Below are 20357 nucleotides of genomic sequence, written 5' to 3' on the forward strand. Positions count from 1 at the left end.
TCAAAGCGGAACTCATCTTTTGAGAAAACCCTAGCATGATAGTTTCAAAAATAATTAATTACCAATATGATTCAAGTGCACTGTTTAAAGTAATTATTTTGGATCTCCACTAACGTTTTGAAGTTGTTGTTTATATGAGGTTGCGAAGGTATAAATAAAACACTATTTTAATAATCAATTTATTTGAAGAATGTATGGTATGCTCCCCGCCACCCCCCCCCCCCCCCCCCCCACCACCAAAAAAAAAATGTGTCAAATGCATAAACCACCGGGCTTTGCCAAAATAATGTGATTATCTTTTCTCTTGCTCGACGAATATTTGATCGTGCAGAAGATATTGAAGACTAATTGAAGCTATGAACCAGATTATAATGTCATTTAGTAGGGAGTGTTGCCATCAAGTCTTCGTGACTGACTACGTCTTAGAATTCTAACATGACATTGATTGTAAATCGATTATAATATTGTTTGTTCTGCTCGTACTTTCATTGCATCTAAATTTCAGAATAAAATCCATTATTCTATTGTAGGGACAGACTGCCACTCTGACGCGAAATATATTTATTCTAACATCTACTGTTTACTGCTGATTTTACTTGATTAACATTATTGTTTTGTTTCACAGAATGTATAATATCATAAAACTTGAATCTGTCCTAAGCTACATTCACAGAAGTCATTCTTAATTATGTTCCTTTATCTGCTTGTTCTTTCCTTGTTTTCTTTTTGTTTAAATGTACTGTGTCAATGTATGTAAGAATGTGTACATAAGCTACACATACACATACGCATTGTTTCTTTCAATGGTATCGAGAAGGTCGCCTTCGTTATGCAACCTTTGTCCTTGTTTTAAAAGCAAGTCTCAAAACTTTGATTAAGTTCTTATTTCTTGTACTGTGAGACCATGGATTAATTGCTTTTGAATGATAGAGTTCTGTTTAAGTCAGAGGTGTATTACCTTTCATTAGTACACTCAATACAACCCAGTCAAATTGTGCTTTTTTATTTTCTAAATTGCGTTCTATGATTCAAAAGGATCGTTTAACAAATTTTATTTTCTGCTATATAGATGTAAAGGCGAATCTGTCCTCTTTGTAACATGGCATGTAGAGGAACTTAAATAATTATTTGATAGAAACATTTCGTCACTACCATGCATAGAAAAAACACTTCCTCTATGAGATGTCACCATTTACGCTTCATCTGTGGTTTTAATTGACCAGTCTCATATAAGTAAGGTAGATTTGAGAAACCAAATTCTTTTACTACCAAGAATATTTTCAGATAAAGGTGGGCATATTATAAAGACGTTCACTTAATTGACCAGCATTACTTGTCAGATCTCACTTAGACTTTCATTTCCTACAATACTATTTCATCCAAATAATTTTCTAATATACCTTTAGCGCCAAAAAGAGGATGTTGATGTACAAAACCTTTACACGTTTCGTAGTATCTGAATTTTCTGCTTAATTCAGAGTATTGCAGATAGTACTAACTTCATGTCTCGTGTTTCAAGAGGTCATTTCAAATATAACCTGACGGAAATCAATGGTAATTGAATGAATGTGTAAATTTTCAGTCTGTAAATCACTCAGTCAGACCACTGTCGCCTTTGATATAGGTGTTGTAACAATGTCATACAGAATGAACTTACTGTATAAATGTATTAAAGATTTCAACCGTTGAACAAATTCATTTACTTCATAATTTTTTTGCGTAAGCACAACGTTTTCCCAATAATCACCATTAAGTAGATGTTCATGTCGACAGACAAATAAATTCTATTCTACTTGAAGATGTTATTTTTTAATTATACTGTTTGTGCTAAATTGTCCGACTATACCAGTTACGAAATTCGCTAAATTGTCCGACGATACACCAGGGTAAAATTTAGTTTGAAAACTGCTATAACAAACAAGCCTCCACTTTCGCTTTTGATTGTGTCCATATAAATTCAGATAACAAAAAATGTCGTATGACTCAAATATTAGACGCTGCTTCACCAACAAGCCAATAGACCTTTATTTCCCTCGGAAAAAAAACGATCAAACATTGTTGCTTCACAATTCTCAGTAATTTTTATGCTTTACAGTTAATTACTAACTAGATGCCCACGGGCAACATGTCGAGCCCGCCAGCAGTCAAAAGGACTAGGAGTTGCACATGACACCCTGTCTCATTGAGGCAAACATTTATGCCAAATAAAAAATGATTGCAAAAAGTTACAATATAAGTTATTTATAGTAACAACAAAGGGAAGTAAATCTTTAAAAAAAAGTCCACATAAAAATCCTTACCCGTAGAGATAGGTCAAAATACACCTCAAAATTGGATGTAACATGCATATTGTACTGCAGAAAAGTGGTCTTGATTGCATGAAAAAGAAATGCTCCGGACAAAGTCATTCTTGTATCTGACCTTTGACCTCTAAGTGTGACCTTGACCTTAGTCTCACTGAGGCTAACACTCATGCCAAATATACTGGTAGTAAACGAGATTGCTCCATGCATGTCAAAGTTATGGTCCGGACAAACAAATCCGGACGGACGGACGCACGCATGCACGGACGCACGCACATACACCGAACAGCCATTTGGACAACTATGTCTTCGCTTCGGCAAGCGGGCTCGACAAAAAGCTAGGAGTTTCGTATTTGATATCACTCTTTGAAGTACGGTATAATGCTTTACAAAATTTAATTTTCTAAAATCTCCAGAGAATTGTATTTGATTTTTATTATATATAGAAATTACCTAAACCTTTTAAACCTTTCATATTTTGAATAAAGTTATTGTACATCTCTATATATGTACAATAAAGCTGACATTAGTGTATAGCAGATGGAATAACGCTTTCAGTCTTCTGACAAGGCAAATGGTAACACTTACATACAGTCCTAGAAATACTGACATGGGAGCCTCATTCAGACAGTTAAATATCTTCTTTTTTTCAGACAGGTAGATAGGCTTTGTTTATTTCCTTACATTTTTCCTTTAACATAGAAGTTCTGTGCCCAAGAATTTTAGAGTAGCATAGCATGTATTGACCCTTCTTTCAAAATGTGGGGGGAACCCCACTTGCCCCAAGGTTATTAGAAAATAACCATTATCATCTACTCACAGAGGTACTAATTGAAGTGATTTTATGGTTAAGTATTTCTGGTCGTTCAGGTCAAAAGTTTTATTACAATATAGAATTTGATTCAACCCTGATTTTTCAAATCTTTACACTATAGGAGAAAATTCGAAAAAAAAAATCGAGAAATAATAAAGATAGGATAGTGTGCTTGATTTTTGTCCTAGACTGATTTGAAAAATTTGGACCTGATACATGTTTTCATAATGGGCATCTATGGGAAAATCACAACATGATAACGTTTTTGTGAATATTTTTTTCTACAATGTAGATTTTAATGAAACTTATAACAGTCCTAAATTAACGTATGGTCTATAATACGGCGAAATAAACTATACAGATCCGTGTTCTTATTTATGAGATATTTGCCCATGATTGAGGATATACACACATTACATGCTGATTTTAAGACATTACATGAAATTATCTAATTTATCAAACGTCTTAATATCATGTTTTGTCTTGGAAAAGATGGTTACGTTGCCGTTTTGATAAATTTACACACCGGTTGTCATAAGCTCATAAAATTATTTTCATTTCCGTACGCCGATTTCAGACTATATTCTACGTTGGCTTGATAAATGATGTTAAGCCATTACACCCGGTTTATCAAACGTGCCGACTGACTACCTTAATTCTATTTTATTCGAATAAATGACGTTACGCTATTATATTACTTCCGGTTTACCAAACGTGCAGAATCACCTTAAAGAGTGTAAAAACTAAATTAAAGACAGTTTTGTGGTTCAGACGTTTAAAACGAAAATTGTCCATCTATCATCATAAGTCGCCATATGACCTATAACTGCGACGTTAAACCCAACAAAACAAAATCTGTCATCATTATGTTTGATATCCATCCTTTTTTGAAATGCAAAATACATCACACTACATTTTTGAAAATCTAACCTTGTCAATATGACCCGAATAAATTTGCACACACAAAACTTCTGCACGACATTTCTTTCTCAACACTTACAACGCAGGTAGGAGTTTTGCCAAATCTTCAAAACGTGCAAAATGCTGCAAATCTGTTGTAAGTGGAACAATACGTTTTAATGAGTTATTTTTTGTTGTACTTCCTAATCCTAATTACCTTAATGACTCACGTGCTTTGTTCAACGAAAATGTTCAGGAGATAGTTGATTGCCTAAACGCCAGGCAGAGAGAGAACCTTTTGGATAAAGCTGATATTCAGTTTTCAAAATAAGTCAATTACTGAAGTTGTGTTTGGAGACAATAGTCTAAGAATGGTTTAATATTGTGCATTATTTTCTTTGAATATTAAAATGGTTTTGAGTAGTGTGCTAGATGCTTGGATGGTATTTGTGGAGAAAAGTCGATTCGACAGTATGGAATTATACGTTTAACTGGAACAGCATAATACAGCACTTTGTACGAACGTAACGTATTATTACGTATTAGATCTAGATTTTACGAACCATCATTATGCAGTAAATTTTGCGTTATGAATAGCTTGTAAATAGTAATGAAATGTAACGTTTTCCTTAAACCAGTTATTTCATTACCTGGCACGAATAGTCTTAATCAAACTAAGTGTTTTATAAGTTATTATTAAGATTTATTTGAACAAGTTTCGTGTTGTTGGCAATCGTAGAAAGTCGCCCCGTACATTTAAGATATCTAATGGCTATTTTTCACTAAAATATTTTTTATAAATTATATATTTTGGTATTTACTTCAAATGTTGAAATTCCTTACAAAATGTATTCAGCTAAAAACTTCCAGAATTATTTTCGCGGTAGTTCACATTTACTGTGTTCAGCTATGCATGTATACAGCTTGTACTATTTTTAACCTTATAACATAGTACTGAACTGAATTTTATGTTTATATTGACTATATTTAGTATTTGTTTCCAAATATCAAATGAAATTCCAGTCTAGTATTAATTCTTTAATGTTGTGTTGTTACTGCTTCAGGTCCATAGGGATCGTGGTGTTCATTCAGTTTTATTCTAAGAGTGCTGTTTTATAGTCAGCCGGTGTAAGTGTTCGTGAATGCTGTTTTTATACAACCGGTGTAAGTGTACGCGAGTGCTGTTTTTATACAACCGGTGTTAGTGTACGTGAGTGCTGTTTTTAAACAACTGGTGTAAGTGTTCGTGAGTGCTGTTTTATATAACCGGGGTAAGTGTTCGTGAGTGCTGTTTTATACAACCGGGTTAAGTGTTCGTGAGTGCCGTTTTTATACAACCGGGGTAAGTGTACGTGAGTGCTGTTTTATACAACCGGGATAAGTGTTCGTGAGTGCTGTTTTTACACAACCGGTGTAAGTGTACGTGAGTGCTGTTTTTATACAACCAGTGTAAATGTTCGTGAGTGCTGTTTGATACAACCGGGGTAAGTGTTCGTGAGTGCTGTTTTATACAACCGGGGTAAGTGTACGTGAGTGCTGTTTTATACAACCGGGGTAAGTGTTCGTGAGTGCTGTTTTTATACAACCGGTGTAAGTGTACGTGAGTGTTGTTTTTATACAACCGGTGTAAGTGTTCGTGAGTGCTGTTTTATACAACCGGGGTAAGTGTACGTGAGTAATGTTTTATACAACCAGTGTAAGTGTACGTGAGTGCTGTTTTATACAACCGGTGTGTTTGTGAGTGTTGTTTTATACAACCGGGGTAAGTGTTCGTGAGTGTTGTTTTATACAACCGGTGTAATGTACTGAGGCTGTTTACACAGACGGTATGATTTGCTGTTTTATACAACCGGGTAAGTGTACTTGTAATGTTTTATACAACCAGTGAAGTGTACGTAAGTGCTGTTTTTATACAACCGGTGTAAGTGTTCGTGAGTGCTGTTTTATACAACCGGTGTAAGTGTTCGTGAGTGCTGTTTTATACAACCGGTGTAAGTGTACGTGAGTGCTGTTTTACACAGACGGTGCGTACGTGAGTGCTGTTTTATACAACCGGGGTAAGTGTACGTGAGTAATGTTTTATACAACCAGTGTAAGGGTTTGTGAATGCTGTTTAAATACAATCGGTGTAATTTTCGTTGTGTGTTTTATAAAACCGGGTAGTTCGTGAGTAAGTTTTATACAACCGGTGTAAGTGTTCGTGAGTGCTGTTTTATACAACCGGTGTAAGTGTTCGTGAGTGCTGTTTTATACAACCGGTGTCAGCGTACGTGGGTGTTGTTTTGCACAGACGGTGCAAGTGTACGTGAGTGCTGTTTTATACAACCGGAGTCAGCGTACGTGAGTGCTGTTTTATACAACCGGTGTAAGGGTTCGTGAGAGCTGTTTTATACAACCGGTGTAAGTGTTCGTGAGTGCTGTTTTATACAACCGGTGTCAGCTTACGTGGGGCCTGTTATACACAGACTGTGTATGTGTACGTGAGTGATGTTTAATACAGCCGGTGTCAGCGTAGATGGGTGCTGTTTTATACAGACGATGTAAGCGTTTTACAGCGGGTGTAAGCGTACGTTTGTGCTGTTTTACATAGACGGTGTAAGCGTACATGGGTGCTGTTTTATACAGACGGTGTAAGCGTTTTACAGCTGGTATAAGCGTACGTGGGTGCTGTGTAAGCGTTTTACAGCGCGTAAACGCGTACGTGTGTGATGTCTTATAAAACGGTGTAAGCGTACATGAGAGCTGCTTTACGCAGACGTTGTAAGCGTACGTGATTTACATTACAAGTTTTATTCTAACAACCCGAGTTGCTGAGTTGTGCTGATGGTATAATAACTGTTTTTGATAAAATTGCAGATATATCGTTGTTATTACCTTTATCCTAAGATCAGCTTACATCGTCAGAGCCAAATTTCCCAGTTTCATATTTGGTTTAAGGGCATTCGCGAGTATCATTAACACAGAAATAACATTTTTACAACCAACTTATTAACATGTTTAGAACACATTCACAAACAAATGGATCCCAAATATACACACATTCACAAACAAATGGATCCCAAATATACACATGTAAGACATATGAAGGGAGTAATTATTCTTTCGAGTTTAGAATAAAGGTATATTTTAAGGGATAAATCTTAAATATGAGACCTATGTTGCCAGTAAAATTGAAACAAAAAATACATAATTTCTGCCTAAATGCGCGTATTTCCTGCCCAATGAAACAGCTTGTACAAATGCACTTAGCTAATTATTGCTATTTGCTGCAAAATTTATATCCTAACGTTTAGCCAGTCATCTCATTAATCAATCGAATTTACCACTATTTGTGTTATTGAGGTGCTGTTCCCTAGTCATTATGGGCAGTAAATTGGCACATTGTGGAAACATTATTCTGCAGGATACGGTATTCAGTGCCAATCCTTAGTTAATTTACACTAAATATAGGTAATTTGATCATATTGGTAATATTGATGAGCAGACTACTACAATCAGCAAGACGGGTCAGTTTAATCACGATTCCCCTCTCTTTAAATACATATATCGTTAATACACTGACGAGATATGAAAACGCAACAAAAATACGCCTGAATACACTTTTTACTACAAAAAGTATCGCCTTGGCATGTTCAACACATACATATCTCGATACTCTATACCCATTGTGTTCAAATTTAATCAACACAACAGACTGTAAAATTAACACAATGGGTATAGAGTATCGAGATGTGTATGTGTTGAACATTTCAAGGTGGTGCTTTTTGTAGTAAAAATATATTCAGGCATATGTTTGTTGCGTTTTCATATCTCGTCAATGTAAATATTTTCTGCGGTAAGAGATATTGAAGTATTACAGTTTGAAAAATAAGAAATATAGACAAAACTGTTGCGTGTAAATTGACATTGAGTATTACTCAGAGTTTGTTGATTATATATAAATATTTATATTCAATATATATTTTGTATTTTGTGTAGAAAGAAAAAAGCGTATAAATTTGTATAAACACCATTGGTGCAATAATATCAAGGGTGGCTTTCAGAGTAACAGCACGAGCGGCTTGACATCGTTCACAAAAATATCACGAACAGAATGTCATCATTTGACTGGACACTTAAATTTCAAATTATTTGATTGCAGCAATTATTATTTTTATTATCATTGTTATTTTCCTGACTGTTAGGATCAATATTGAATCGACATCACTAAGTGACTTTTTTCCTGGATTTAAGAATTTTTTAAAACAAGGTAGGGATTTCTACCTTTATCAGAAGGCGAAATACAATTTCACGTATGCGGATATTTTGGTCTGTTCTGTTTAAGTATTGAAATGACCGATATCCTGACATTTATTTTGATTTTCTGGTACTTGAATGCAAACCATTATTTTTGTATCATATTACTGTAAATATAGATATAATGACTGAATGCTATTGGTGAGCATTTAGACGGGTATAATCCGCTCTTGGACTTCTTGCAAAAAAAAATCCGAGAAACGTTAGTACATTTCACGGACATTCAAGAAGTCCCAATGTGTTTATACCCGTTGAAATACACACAAATAGCAATTAATTAAAACTATATAGAAAAAATAATTTTTGCTTCTATCATATTATTCCAGCAATTAACACAGCTTAAGTCATGTTACTTAAGAAATAATAAGTTCCCAAACGTGGTTTATCGTAGAATAACCGATTTTTGAGTTCTTATGCGTAAAAAATATATTCACAACCGTAGGCCTGAGTGACATATTGTTTCGCCTAAGAACGAAAACTCGGGTTATTCTACGATTAAATCACACTTGGGACTTATTATTTCGATTCTAACACGACAACAGTATCAACAGTGTTAGAAAAAATGTAACTACTTTTTACGACCGTGCTACGCACCTGGATCGGATGACGTCATTGCACCCCTGGGGTTTATTGCAGAACAACCCGAGATAGATTTTGCACTACATGTATGTAGGTTATTTGCTGGTCGTGTTAGAATAATTAATATTGAATATGCACGATCAAATAATATTGCTTTAAAGTAGTTTTATACTGTATTCTAACGATTCTCTAAATCATGCAACACTCAGAAGATTTGACAGCGTATGTTTACATGCTACTTCAGTTATTGTAATTGTAACAGATGAATGAGAAAGAGAGAAAAATATACTATAGATATATTGAAAAGGCACAGTAACACACATTAATATAGTAACGACTTTCGTGATTTTTTCTATAGATACTTATGTCAAATTATTTTGGAGTCTTACGTATTTCCGCAAAATGGTAGCATTGACCACGACTGCATAAGCCGAGTTAAACCGTTGTTACGGTAGCTTAGTAGCTTACGCATAGCCTGCACATTAAAAGCTAATCTCTGACAACAGCGTCAGGGAGTCGACTCTTTGGCTCGGTAGCTAGAGCATTGGACTGGCACCAGAACGAGAGCGACCAAGATTCGAATCCCGCGATAGGCAGTTGGGAATTTTCGTCATAAAATGCTATGCTCTTTGATATGTCACGGCTAAAGTCGTAAGATGGGGACCAATTCGGGATACGGACTTTATCTTGCGCCGAAATAACACTATCTATGCTAGAAGGCTTGCACGTCATCATAAATGATGACTTCTTTGAAGGGGCGGGAAGTGTTACGGTCGCTTACACATAGCCTGCACGTTTATTGTCAGGGTGTCGACTCTTTGGCTCAGTGGTTAGAAGATTGGACCAGCACCCGAGCGGCCCAAGTTCGAATCCAGTCACAGGTAGTTGGGATTCTTCATCATAAAATGCTATACTCTTTGATTTGTTACGGCTAAAAGTCGTAAGACCTTTTTAACATTTGTTTGCTGTAGAGCAGGATCCTTAAACCGGTAACAAGATTCTTATATCTTGTACGGCGCAAGTTTCTCACGCAATTCTACACAATGTGTTGCTTTGTAACTGCCGCGTATTTTTATTGTATGAGAATTATTATTTAATGTGCCTTGTTTTATGACAGGCATCATATATTTCGCTTAAAAGAAATAAAATGTTAGCACTTAGTCATGTTATCATTGCTCAGTGATAAATGATGCATACGCCTGCAGTAGTATTATTTTGTAACGTAGCTCGAAAATGCAGCGGAATTATGGGATGTGATAATGGGTAAACAACTACATAAACAATAACATAGATTAACTGATATTTCTAGCAATTCATAATTGATCAATATCAGTCTGTATGATGAACAGAACACATTCAATAAAATCTATTAGAAAATCGTTTGAAATCAAAACATGCAATCAACCTAAATAATAGCAGACTCTGTTTGTTTAAGTCTGATCAATAGAGATAATAAAACGTGCAATACCCCTAGAGCCCTCACGCCCCCACCCAAAGACAAACTCTGCATTTGCTTTAGCAGAAAATAATACAATTGAACGGACCCAATGATATCAAAGGGACAGAAAATATAACAACACTGATTGCAAGTTATCGGACACATTTTACAGCCGCTGTTGTTCTGACAGTTAAGAAAATATTTTGAAAGTATAAACTTCAAGCAAGCAAATTATAGATGCTCTGTTCATAAGAGGTTATTGAAATGTGCAACATCCACCCGGTTTAAGCGAAATTCAATTGTAATAAAATTGAATTGACTACATGATCCCAAATGACCAGAATAAATGTACAGGTTTTAGAAGTCGTCGCTCAGAACACCGCAAATTTACCAGTAAAAGTATCATAATTTATTGTTAAAGTTCACATGGTTATTCTCTCACATTCTAAAAGATATTATTGAATTCTGTTTGTAAAAGTATGGCCAATGACAGAACCACTGCATCTGTACCTTAAATATAAGAAGATTATATGTAAAAAAAAAATGCGATACGTTGTAGACAAATTGTTTTTATTTTTACTCAGAGTATACCACATAAATATGATTGAACGAAATTTGATGACATAAGAAATTATGGAAAACAGAAAGGCAACATTACCCATAGGGCTTTCAAAGTAACTCTTTAAACGGAGATCTTTTTTCATTTCTGAAAGAAACTCATTAATAATAGTATCCAGCTTCCTTTCGTATACACATATTTCGAGCAAACTAAAACTCATACAGTTTAAATATTCAAACTTTTTATAACGTCAGGTTTACACAGAAAAATATCATTATACGTTGCAAAGTCGAAACGGTTCAATAACACCATCTAAAAACCAAAATTACGATGTCAGTAGAGTACGTATTTTGCCTTTAGCCGCTCCTGTATTAGTAACTGCTCTACTAGGCAATGTATCTAAGTACTATTTGCCTAAGTCAGACGCTTATCTACGAGCTTGTTTACCAAGACTATGCTTCGTGGTAACTTTAGACTGTTTGTTTTTAAAACGTCTTAAATATGACTAATTGGACTGAAATCAAAGTGTGTGTTCTTTACTCTAACGATACTGGAATACTCTCTCATCTTTAGCATTCAAATGATCATACTTATAGATATATTCCGTGACACTGAGAACTAGATGCTGTGCTTTGATTGATGAGAGTTCTGATTGATAGAAATGCCGTGGTGCTCTTATTGCGTAAGAATAAGTCGTATTTCGTACTGAAATATCCAGGCACTCTATGTTTAAGTAAGACCCGCCTCGGTTTTGACAATGTAATAAACCGTTTCCAACATTTCCGATCATTCCCAAATTTTTAATTGAACGTTTAACACGTCCATCTGTAGACGACCAATGATCTTTCTTTTCTACATTGAAGATGCAATAAATTAAGCGAATCAGACAACTTTTATAATTTCTTTATTAAATGGTGGTGTTCACAATCATTATGAAGTCTTTACAATTGCGTTTTGAACTAAAATTCTAATTGCATAAGACAATTAGTGCGTTTTCAAATAAGCGATGCACCTTTCATTTCAGGACTTAAACTTAAAAACATTTCGAAGCTTGAGGGCAAACCTGATCTAAATGCATATAAATAAAGAAACACTTAGATTTCTTTCACGTTCACTCCCTTGATTTTCAGGCAAAATTAACAGAAGATATGATTGCAAACTTCGACTTGATTTGTAAGAAATAAAAAGGTTATTTTCTTCGTAATTGTTGCGGAACCTGCTAATGTATGTGTGCTTTATCTAACTGTGAAACCGATTAATGTGTTAAAAGGGTGTCTGTTATTTAACTTACCTGGACTAATGATGCGTGCTTGCTTTGGCTTGATATCAACAAGGAGACGCTCTTTGAAGTGTTCTTCAATTAATAACTTCGTCAAAAGGTTTAACGTATTTCAAAATCTGAAAATGCACGACAATGCATGCATAATATATCTTCAATTTGCACATAATGATATATATACGTTTAATTTTCAGAATTCTTAAAGCTAGAGGGAAGTCAAAAATGGCATATTTACAAAAGCCATTCTTAATTACGTCCTTCTATCTGTTTGTTTTCTCCCAGTTTTCTTTTTGTTAAAATATACTGTGTCAGCATGTGTAAGAATGTGTACATGTTTATAATGTTCTCATCCATACATACACTTAAGTATTATTTCAACGAAGATTGAATTCGTTATTCAACCTTTTTCCATGTTTTAAAGGTAATTCTGACATCTTGGATTCAGTTTCGTTATTATTTCGTATACTGTACGACCATTGATAAATTGTTTTGATTGATAGAGTTCTGTTTAAGTCAGTGCTATTAAATGTTTTCGTTATTCAACTGTTCGCCTTGTTTTATAGGTAAGTCTGACATCTTGGATTCAGTGACGTTATTATTTCTTGTACTGTAAGATCATTGATAAATTGTTTTGACTGATAGAGTTTTGTTTAAGTCAGCGCTAATGTTTTCGTTATTCAACCGTTCGCCTTGTTTTTATAGGTAAGTCTGACATTTTGGATTCAGTGACGTTATTATTATTTCTTGTACTGTGAGATCATTAATTGCTTTGAATAATATAGTTTTATCTAAGTCTATACTAGGGAGATTCATTACCTCTCATGAGCAGACCCATTCTAACCCATTCAAATTGTGTTTTTTTTTTATTTTCTTAATTGCGTTCTATGATTCCAAAGGATCATTTAACAGATTTTATTTTCTGCTATATAGATTTAAAGGCGATTATGCTCCCCTTGTAACATGACATGTAGAGGACTTACATAATTATTTGATAGAAGCAATACGTTACGTCAATACCACCCATAGAACAAAACTTCTCATCTGAGATGTCACCATTTACATTTCATCTGTTGTCTAATATAGGTATGGTAAATTTTGGGAAACCAAATTAAATCTTTTACTACCAAGGCTATTTTACAGATAAAGGTGGCATGTTATAAAGACTTTCACTTGACTGGCATTACTTGCCCGGTCTCACGCAGAGTTTCATTTTTATCCAAATAATTTTCTGATATAACTTTAGCGCCAAAAAGAGGATGTTGCTGTAAAAACATTCAATAGAAAAAAGCAATGATACGTTCAGTATCTTAATCGTATTCTATTTAATTCTGAGTAAAGCAGATAGGACTAAATTCACGTTTTGTGTCATTTAATTACCAATAGCATCACTCATTAATGACGTAATTGAATGAAAGCACTAAAATGCTGCACGACATTTCTTTCCTTACAACGCAGGTAGGAGTTATTCCAAATCTTCAAAATCGTGCCAAATGCTGCAAATCTGTTGTAAGTAGAACAATACGTTTTAATGAGTGATTTTTTGTGGTATTAACTAATCCTTATTATCTAAATGACTCACGTGCCTTGTTCAACGTAAATGTTCAGGAGATACCGTAGTCGATTGCCACAAACGTTTTGATACAGCTTAAAGACAGGAATCACCAGCAGAGAAAGAAACTTTTGGATAAAACGGATATTAAGTTTTCAAAATAAGTCATTTACTGAAGTTGTGTTTGGAGACAATAGTCTAAGAATGGTTTAATATTGTGCATTATTTTCTTTAAATATTAAAATCGTTTTGACTAGTGTGTAAGGCGCTTCAACGGTATTTTTAGAGAAAATGTGACACTTACGTTGACAGTATGGAATTATACGTTTAACTGGAACAGCACAATACAACTCTTCGTAAGAACTTAACTCTCTGTAAAGGTACAGTTTTATTACTCGCTCATTAGAATTAACCTTATTATACACAATTTTTTTGTTTATGTTTCCAAATATGAAAATTGGGTCTAGTATTTCTTTAACATTGTGTTGGTACTACTTCTGGTCCATTGGAACCATGTACGTAGTTCAGTCAGTTTTATTTCTAAGAGTGTTGTATAATACAAATTGTAAGTGTACGTGAGTGATGTTTTATACAGCCTGTGTCAGCGTACGTGGTTGATGTTTAATACAGACGGTACAAGCATTTTACAGCCGGTGAAAGCGTACGTGAGTGTTGTTTAATACAGACGATGTAAGCGTTTCTCAGTGCTGTATTTATACAGCCAGTGTCAGAAATGTTGTAACGTGATTTACGTTACAGGTGTTATTCTCATGAACAAATGCAACCAAATTGAGCCATTGAGTTGTGTTTGCTGATGTTACAATAACTATTTTTGATAAAATTGAAGATATATTGTTGTTATTACCTTTATCTGAAGATCAGCTTATATCGTCAGATTTTATTGTCAGAAGCCAAATTTCCCATTTATATCGCTCATGAATACTGTTTCATATTTGGTTTGAGGGCATTTGTGAGTATCAATTACACTGATAAAACATGTTTACAGCCCACTAGAACGAATTCACACACAAATATATCCCAAATATACAAGTAAGACGTATAAAGCGGGTAATTGCCGTTTCAAGTTTAGATTAAAGTTATATTCTTAAATATGAGACCTTTTTGCCAATAAAATTGAAACAAAAAAAATATATATAATTTTGCCTAAATGTACACAGTGTCTGAAACAGCCTGTGCAAAATGCCCTCAGCCAATTGTTGCTATTTGCTGAAATTTATATTGTAACATTTAGACAATCTTCTCACTAATCGACCGAATTTATCACTATTTCTGTTTTCTAGTTACTACGGTTTTCAGTTTCCTGGCGGTAAATTGGCACATTGCGGAAACATTATTTTGTAGGATACGGCATTCAGTGCCAATCCTTTACACTTTACACTAAAATAGGTAATTTGATAATGTTGATGAGCACATTCAATCAGCAGGACGGATAAGTTTAATCACGATTCACTTCTCTCTATATATAAATCGTTGATATGTTACTAATATTGATGAGCTACTAGAACCAGCAGGATGGATTGATTTCATCTCTTTATATATTGTTGATATGTTACTGCTAGTGGATAGGTACCATAAATATTTTCTGTGGTCAGGGATATTGACGTATTAGTGTCTAATGCGTGTAAATTGATATTGAGTATTACTCAGATTTTGTTGGTTATATATAAGTACTTATATAATTTCACTATATGTTTTATAGAAAGAAAACGAAACACGTTTGTTTTTGTATAAACAACATCGGCGCAGTAATATCATGGGTGACTGCAAGCACGATATGACGTCTTCACAAAAAAACGTGAACAAAATGGCGTCATTTAAATGACTTCAAAAGGCATGAACACACTAAATAGCTGACCTTCTTTATTCCGTATAAAATTGAAAAACTTCCAATGGCTGCAGCACACACAAGGACCCAGTTTAAATGTATAAGAAAAGTGGGGGTCATGTTTGATGCAAGAAAAATATTTTCACTGTAAAAGCAACTAAATAATGAGACCCCAAATTGTAGTGGTGGTATATTACCTAAATTTCAATGGCAAATTTTGTAATGCTGTTATTTCATTATGTAAAATGCTACCTACACGTCAAGCATAGCTCTGTCGTGCGAATTCTGCAAAATAAAATGCATAAAGAATAAGGAATAAGCTCTACAAAATCTGAGAACTATTTGAATCCGCCATTATGCTATCATTTTTTACTCGTCGTATTCTTATTTAGTGTCTGTATACTAAAACTGGACACTAATACTTTTACAAGAACATTAAATTATAGTTATTACTATTTTTCTGACGGTAAAGATCAAAACTGAATCGACCACACTATATGATTATTTTTGCCGGATTAAAGGATATTTCAAATAATAAGTAGGAAATGTATTTTAATCGGATGGTGAATTACAATTTCACGTTGGCAGGTACTTTGGCTGTTCTGTATAAATGTAGAAAGCATCAATATCTTGACATTAATTTTGATTTTTATACTTATGGAAAAGAAATCGCTTACTTTTGAAGCAAGTAACTGTAAAATGTAAACATTGATTGAGCATTCAGACGGGTATAAACCACATTTGAACTTTTTGCAAACCCACTATGTTGATTTTCTCATGGCGCGGCTCATATGCAAGAAGTCCCTATGTGATTTATAGCCGTCTAAATGCACAAAAAATATTGATTCTTAATTATATACTTCTATATTCTAAAATTGATATTAACATATATCATTTTATTCTAGCAATTAATATAGTATAAACAATGTAACTAATTAGTGTTGAATATAGTTGAATATACATTGACAGGTTGTATTTTGTACAATTGTTTGTGTGGGGCTGGTATGTCCATACGCTCTATTATAAGTTGCATAGCATATGGCACTGGACGACCCCGATACTTTTACCTTTACATGCCCTATTTTCTAAACTGTTTCAGTATACTTCTGAAGATTTCACATTGAAGGTTAAATGTTAAAGGCTTCCGTCGAATGCAATCATTGTAAACGTAACAAATGAATAAGAAAGAGAAAAAAAAACGTATTATAAAGATATTGAAAAGGCACTGTGACACATTAATATAGTAACGATTTTAATGATATTTCTATGGATAATGAAGTCAAATTGAATGCTTGCTATTAGTTTGAGCCGTAAGAATGTAACATCAGTCAGTTCTGCTTTATAAAATGCCGCATGGGGAATTATATTATTGTGCCTGTTTTTAGGAATTCGCATAAAGCGATATAATGTTGCCTTAGTCTTGTTATTAGTCAGTCATAAAAAGATGCTATCTGCGTAGTGAATTTTTGTAACAATAATACCAAGATGCTCGGAATTACAGCGGAATTATGGGGTGTGAGAATTGCTAAATGATTATATAAACGATCACAAAGATTAACGAAAGAACTTATTTTATTTAGATAGGGGCAATATCATCGTCATAAAACATGTTGTTATACATGTAAATAACAATGATGGTTGAGAAGAACGAATAATAAAATAATTAAAGAAATAAAGGGACCTGGGCATGTCAATAACACAATATAACAAAGTCATATAGTAATAAAGAAACATTAATCTAATTCATTGTCGCGTCTTTCAAAGGCTCTAATACAAACGAGTTCTTACCTTTGCAGTACTGATTTTTGATCTTCGTTTAAAAATTGTATAAATTTATAATCACTAGGATTAGTAGTAAAGTACCTTGAAATATACATAATTCTCAAATCACTATACGTAATAGTTATAGTATGTTTGAGAGTGTGTTACCAGGATATATCAGAGCTAGGGGTACATCGAGGGTATTTTTCTCTGCACATATCGCCGAGGCCGGTAGGGGGAAAATATATGTGCAAGAAAAATTAACGAGATGTACCCCTACTATGATTTATCCTCGTAACACACGAGCATTACATTTATAACTGTTTTATCGCATAGTTTTATCATAAAAATTTATATATTATTTTCATTTAAATTTGTTTATTATTATTTTACACGTTTGATACCCTTTTGTGCCCCGCGACTCAAACACAAAAACTTCTGTTTTAGAAAATGTGTTCCCCAGATAAAATTATCCAACAGATTCCTGCACTGGTTTTAAATTTTGCATTTCATTGGCCAAATATATTGTAAAACTTGTTGTTTTGTTTGTAAAAAAAACAAAGAAAAAGAGACATTTGAGAAAAAATCGATTTTATATTTTTCATGTATTTCTGAACTTTGGCAATACTATCGAGTCTTTGAAACAGTCTAGTTTATTTATTCTTTTTCTTTATAAATGTAGGTGTTTGTGATAATTCTTTCTCTGTGAACTGTAAATTGGAGCTAAAATTATCTTTTCTTAGAAAGGAAAGAAGTGTACTCCTTCGATAGGACCTGGCCACGGTAAGAGAAAAAGTGTTGCGATATATATCGCAACAGTTTTACTGCGCTGATATATATCACAACAGTTTATTTCTAATGAAACGCCATAGAGATTTCCGTGTTGATATATATCGTAACAGTTTTGTAAAATATCAGCACAGATTTTCTAGTAATAATGTGTGTTACCATATTTAACATACTGTAAAGATCAAAGGAAAATTGCAGCACTATGCGATAAATCGGACATATCAATATAAAATGAAATTCATCTTCTATGTCACCCGTATTACATAATGTGCATATTCTTTGGCTTCTGTCTATACCTCTGTGTCTTCCTGTTTCAATTAATAGTTTATGAGAACTCAATCTTATTTTGGCTAACATATTTCGATGTTTAACATTTTCTAATACACTAACTTAAACTCAAAGCTGGAAAGTCGCCATATGACCTATAATTGTGTCGGTGCGACGTTTACCACCCCCACCCCCCAAAAAATGGAATTTTCGTAGCAACTTTTTAATTCTCTATATATTTGTAGCGATGGACATAGTGCCATACCAGCACGCCACTGTGTAATATAGATATCACGAAGTCATAATCTAAACAATGGAATGAACTGATTTATAATAACTGATTCTGGAAACAAGCATACATACAAACCCCAAACACTGATCTATTGTAGTAGCTTTGAACGGACTCCATGATCCCAATATTAACACTGAGTCCAAGCTCTTGGACACATTTTACAGCCAACATAAAGTGTGATAAAGACTGATGCATTTAAAGACTGCTGTTGTGAAAGCCTAGGAATCGTTTGAAAGCATAGAGCAAGAAAATATTAACTGAGGGAAATGAAGTGTGCAACAGCCGTTATGTCCCCTAGCAGTGGTTTAAGCGGAATTCTATTATAATGATAAAATTGCATGGTCACCATTATCCCAAAGGATCAGAAGCTATATGAGCATGCAAAATAAATGTAAAGGTTCTAGAAGTCAGTGCTTGTAATACTGCCAAATGACCAGTATCATAATTAGTTGTAAATGATCAGATGATCAACTCTCACATTCTAAGAGACATTATTACAATATGTTTGTAAAAGGATGGTAAATGACAGATGCACAACATCTGTATTTAAAATATAAAATATTATATGTAAAAACTGCGGTACATGGTAAGTAATTGGTTCTATTTTTTATCAAAGTATACTACATAAATAAGACTGAATGAAATTTGACGACATAAGAAATTATGGAAAACAGAAAGACATCATTATGCATAGGGCTTTCAAAGTAACTTTAAACGGAGGAGATTTTATGTCTGACAGATACACATTAATAATTTTATCTTGCTTACTTTAGCATACAAATATTTCGAGCAAACTAAAACTTACAGTTTAAATATTTAGATATTTTTACGTCAGACTTACTAAGAAAAGTTCGTCTCCTATTGCAAATTCGAAACAGTTCAATAAAACTGATTAAAAAGACAAAATCACAATGTCTATAGATAACGTGTTTTGATTCAGCGCATGCGCCTTTAGCCGCTCCTGTATTAGTAACTGCTCTAAACATCTCCTACATGTATATAATTCTCAGTGCTATTTGCCTAAGTCAGACGCTTATCCACGAACTTGTTTACCAAGATCATGCTTCGTGGTAACTTTAGAATGTTTGTTTCGAAAGCGTTTAAATATGACTAATTGATCTAAAATCAAATTTTAGCTGCCAAAAAAGGTGTGCTCCTCACTCCATATATACCGGAATAAACTCTAATTTGTTGCATTCAAAGGATCATTCTTATAAATATATTCCGTGTCACTTAGGACCAGGTGGCATGCTGTTATTGCCTAAAGATTAGCCAAATGTGGTACTGAAACATCTCTCTACCACTGCTATTCATTTTGTTACTTTTGTAAATCGATTACAAAAAGTAACCAGTTGTTACAATAAATCTATGAGATAATGCGTTAACATTTGTACTGGAATTTTCAATTTTCTGTTTGTACACTTAACACGTTCATATGTAGATGACCAATAATCTTTCTTTCTGCATTGCAGACAATAAATAAAGGGAATCAGACAAATATTATAATTTCTTTTTCGCATTCATTTTGAAAATTGCGTTTGAACTAAAATTATGTTTGCATAAAACAACAAGCGCGGTGCAACTTTTATTTCAGGACTTAAACTGTAAAACATTCGAGGGATGAGAGCAAAAGTGGTCTAAATGCATATAAATAAAGAAACACTTAGACTTCTTTCGCATTCAGC

General features: G+C 33.9%; 1 protein-coding gene across 2 annotated transcripts in view; it reads left to right on the plus strand.

Annotated features, from left to right (window-relative positions):
- The first annotated feature begins 4323 nt into the window (after positions 1 to 4323).
- Positions 4324 to 20357, plus strand: part of LOC123546970 (olfactory receptor 8B12-like) — an 83620-nt gene continuing 67586 nt past the window's right edge. Inside the window, exon 1 of one of the 2 annotated variants that reach the window (XM_053551226.1) lies at positions 4324 to 4533. The gene's annotated coding sequence lies outside the window, so the exon portion shown is untranslated. Of the gene's footprint in view, positions 4534 to 13772; positions 14098 to 20357 lie in introns of those variants that run through there. The other variant, XM_045333668.2, reaches the window with a different exon arrangement.

The sequence above is a fragment of the Mercenaria mercenaria genome, chromosome 9 (genome assembly GCF_021730395.1).
Source record: "Mercenaria mercenaria strain notata chromosome 9, MADL_Memer_1, whole genome shotgun sequence".
Taxonomy (NCBI): domain Eukaryota; kingdom Metazoa; phylum Mollusca; class Bivalvia; order Venerida; family Veneridae; genus Mercenaria; species Mercenaria mercenaria.